The sequence below is a fragment of the Phalaenopsis equestris genome, unplaced genomic scaffold (assembly GCF_001263595.1).
Source record: "Phalaenopsis equestris unplaced genomic scaffold, ASM126359v1 Scaffold000362, whole genome shotgun sequence".
NCBI lineage: Eukaryota > Viridiplantae > Streptophyta > Magnoliopsida > Asparagales > Orchidaceae > Phalaenopsis > Phalaenopsis equestris.
In genome coordinates this window covers 169,367-174,038 of record NW_018164804.1, presented here as the reverse complement: position 1 = coordinate 174,038, position 4,672 = coordinate 169,367, and the positions used below count along the sequence as shown (strand labels likewise).

The 4,672-nt window shown below is 38.1% G+C and overlaps 1 pseudogene; it reads left to right on the top strand.

Annotated features, from left to right (window-relative positions):
- Nucleotides 1-1,086: 1,086 nt before the first annotated feature.
- LOC110026290 lies at nt 1,087-2,464 on the top strand (annotated as a pseudogene).
- The last annotated feature ends 2,208 nt before the right edge of the window (nt 2,465-4,672 follow it).

The window sequence follows — 4,672 nt, the reverse complement described above, 5'->3', positions numbered from 1 at the left end:
AGTTTGTGAAAAACAAACCAATCTATGACTATAAACTTTATGCTTATAAAATAGAATTCGTTTCAGTTAGAGAGATTATTATATACTGATAATATATGAACAGAGTGGGTGTATTTACGATATATTTAGGATAGGTGTGCTCAAATGAGTATCATAAATATATCATAATTACATCTGGGTGTGTGTTTGGGGTGGCAATGCGATGGCGATGTAGTGTTTCACTGTAGTTTTTCCTATTTAGTAAAACTGACTTTTATATGCTTTGCATTTTTTCACGAGATCTGTCTATCTCGGGTACCTTTCTGAAAGTTACAATCTGTTTTTTCAAAAACAAATTGTTATAATAGTTACAGTAATTTTTTAAATAATAATTTCTTTAATTTCACAGATATTATTTTAAACAGCTAAATGTCAGCTCCCGAAAGAGCTCTTAAAATAGGTGGGCAACCCAATACTTAAATACTGTTTTTCGGCCGTTCACCTAGCCGATGTGGGACTATTTGTTCATGACATTCTTTTTCATCCAATCACGTGACGCCCTCGTCACGGATCGGCTCCACCGAGGGTTCCACTGGACCATGGATAGTTCACACATCTGACAGGCAGTAAGCTGCTCTGACACCACTTGCCCAAAAGAGCTCTTAGGGGTGGTGGGCAGCCCAGGGATGTGAGACTTTTTGTCTGTGACATTCTCCTCCACCCAATCACGTGACGTCATCATCACCGATCAGCTCCACCGAGAGTCCCACTGGACCATGGAGAGTCCACACACCTGACAGGCAGTAATCTGCTCTAATACTACTTGTCACCTCCCAAAAGAGCTCTTAAGAGAGGTCACCACCAAGGGTCTCACTTGACCATGGAGAGTCCACACACCTGACAGACAGTAAGCTGCTCTGATACCACTTGTCACCTTTCAAAAGAGCCCTTAAGGGTGGTAGGTAGCCCAAGACTTAAATACTGTTTTTCGGTATTACACCTAATCAGTGTGAGACTTTTTATTCGTGCATGTAGCTGATGTGCGGATTTGGAATTTCAATATGTAACAATTTTTTATATAATTGGTATGGCTATTATTTATTATTATTATTATTTCACTGCTCTGGTGTGGGAACTCTTCTCTTCCCTCTCCCTCTTTCTACAATCCACTCTAGCTTCCTCTCATTCCCCATCTCCAAATCTATCCCTCTCCTACTCCTTTCCTGACTTCCTCCTCTCCCCCTTACTTCAAAACCCATTTTTTCCTTCTGAAAATCTCCCAAAAATCAAACAAAAAAATTCAACCTTTTCCTCAATCTTCTCGTCCTAATTTCCTTCAATCATGGCGGGCCTAGATCTCGGCACCTCCTCCCACTTCCCCCACCCCCTTCACCATCCCCTCCACCCCTACACTCCCACCTCCTCCACCCCCAACAACCCCCACGAAACCCCTTCCCTCTCCGCCGCCTTAGACCTCATCGCCTCCGGCGAACTCAGGGCCTCAAGACCCCGCGGACGCCCGCCTGGCTCCAACACCCCCAACAACTCCGACGAAACCCCTTCCCTCTCCGCCGCCTTAGACCTCATCTCCTCCGGCGAACTCATGGCCTCAAGACCCCGCGGACGCCCGCCTGGCTCCAAGAACAAAACCAAACCCCCCATCATCATCACCCGCGAGAGTGCCAACTGTTTCCGCGCACACATCTTCGAGATCTCCGCCGGCGGCGATATCTTTGAAATCCTCACAAATTACACCCGCCGCCGTCAGTGCGGCATCTATGTCCTCAGCGGGAGCGGTACAGTCGCCAACGTCAACCTCCGGCAGCCCGGCGGCGGCTCCGGTGGTGCAGTGGTCGCTCTACACGGTCTTTTCGACATCTTATCTCTTTCGGGATCCTTTCTTCCGGCGCCGGCGCCTTCAGGCGCCACCACTCTTACCGTATTTCTCGCCGGAGAGCAAGGGCAGGTGGTCGGGGGGAGTGTAGTGGGAACGTTGATTGCCAGGGGGCCGGTGATAGTTATATCGGCTTCGTTCACGAATGTAGCGTATGAGAGGCTGCCAGTTGAGGAGGAGGAGGCGCCGCCGCGGAAGGAGGTGGCCGGAGGATACGAGGAAGGCGGCGGCGGCGGCGGGGGGGTTGTAGAGGAGGGGGGGGGGGGGCGGCGGATTGCGGTTTTTCGACTTACCGTTAAGTTTGGAGAGTTTACCGTTTTCAACACGAGGTTAGAGGTCGGAATTAAGAAGAGTTTTGGGTAGTTTTTTATTTATTTTGGATTCCGGACTGTCCCCCTACTTCTATATGGCAATTTAGGGACTGTTTGAGGCAGCTTATAAGTGCGGGCGGCGTTTTGTCGTACCGTTTGATTCACGTGTTTCATCAGCTTATCTAAAACTGCGTTTGGATTTTTACATTAAACGCAAGTCACGAGTCAACCCCGACGGACCGCGTTTCAGGATCAGCAGCTTATCCTGACAAACTGTTTCAAAAGGACTCTTAATTTATTATTGCCTGTTAGAATCTTATTGTCTCTTTTTTTTTTTAAGAAAAAATAGTTATATTTATAAATCTTACCATATTATTATAAGAAATTATTTTCATCATGACTTTATAATCATCTTTTGAAAAAGTTATAGTCAGCTCAAACATGCCCTTAATTAATTAGCCGCATATATCACTTGAACTATGGTTCTAAAAGTACATGAAATTAACCTAGATTTATTTCAATTTTTTTTATTAAAAATAAATTTAAATTAATAAATCATAGCCAAGATAATTGAAAGAGCTGAATCCAATAATATTAATTCTAGAAATCCCATTATATTACTTTTCATATTGAGAATTAATATATATATATATATATATATATATATATATATATAAATCAATTTTATTGTAATGAGATGGTAATCTAATAGTTGGCCATTTACTTCTCTAAGAAAAGGTCTCATGCTTGAAGCTCCAACCTCCAAAAAAATAAATAAATAAATAAATAAAATAAAATACTTGTGGCATGGCATCAACAACTAAAATGAGTTTAATGCATAATAAAAAAGAAAATTTTGCTTGATATATCCAATGCAATTAATATGAGAGAAATAACTTGTACTTCATAGTCATTATTTGCAACCTATATATTGGTTGAAATTTGCAAAACTTATAATACAAAAATTTGGAATCAGTTTGTGCGATTATAGAATCTAAATGGCATAAAAGGCCGTGAAATATACTGATTGTCGCATTGATGATATGGACATTTTTATCTAATGTCATGGTCTATAATATTCATTTTTTATGAGAAAATGAGAAACTCTTACTACATTTTTGATAAAAATTAGTAGAGAAATTATCACCATTGTCTTAATAATGATAGATTTATGCATGATCATTGTTCATATTTCTTACATAAATTAAATAAAATAATTAAGATATCAGAGGTCATTAAATAAGATATCAGCGATAGTGGCAACCTCAAAGCTAGAGAGTATATATTCCCCAATCAATGAGTTGGAGGAGAGCTAGAATGTGATCATCTATGGGAAGGCAATGACAAGTTAAAGATCTACAATCAATTTCCATTAGAGAAAAAAAAAGGAGAAGAGAGCATATATGAACCTTTATATTCTTGATGGAGAACCTATAAAAACACTAAAAACAATATTTTTTTATGAAAAAAGTAGATGAGAGGAGGAGAAATGAGGCTAGCATTATTGCATGAAGTCCCAACATTGTATGAATCACCTAAGTACTAGAACAACAAAATGAGAAGGTATGGTAGATGGTTGGGCATTAACAATTTATATTGAGAATCAAGTAATAGACGTTGCAAACAAACATAGCTCCAATAATGAATCTATTATCGATCAATCACCTCTAATTAACCCTTGCATAATCCATCCCATAAAGCTAGCAAATTTTGTCACTTTCTTAAATGACTAGGGAGCAATTTTATTTGATTGATTTAGGCTGTTGAATTTAGTAGATCATGTCATAAAGGATGATATGTCACTCTTAAAATTTATAAATAAAAGCACAATATAATCAATCAACACTCACCTAAATTACAACTCTATTAAGTGCGCTGATAAATAAAGTTAGTCACTGTTGGTCATGGGGTTGGTACTGTATTTAGCAATGCTAATTAGCACTGAATATATGCCTCTAAGTTTAATATTATTTTGTCCATCTTATTCATGGATTGCCTTTTTGGCCTATTTCATGAAAACATGTGACATATTTATATATTACTTTTTGTATAAAATATTTAATAAACAAACAAAGAACCAAAATTACATGCAAAAATATCCAAAATATTTTTAAAGACGGTTTGTTTTGTTGAAAGAGAATACATTGTAAATGAAATACAAATATAAAAATAATGTATTGCATTTTGAATTGTTTGATTTGTTAAAAAAATAATGTAATGTAAAATGAATTTATTATAAAAGTAATTTATTGTATTTAAAATGCTTTAGAGTTGTTTGGTTCCTTATAAATTAAACGAGGGAATTTTTTTTTTTTTGTTGAATTTACAGTAAATTGAAAACAAAATAGTTAAAAAAATATAACATATTATTTGTGGGTGGCGGGCCACATTCAGCGGCAACGATTGATAATTGCCTTCGACGGTAACGAGACCAGCAGCAGCGGCGGGCAATAGTGATTATATATATATATATATATATATATATATA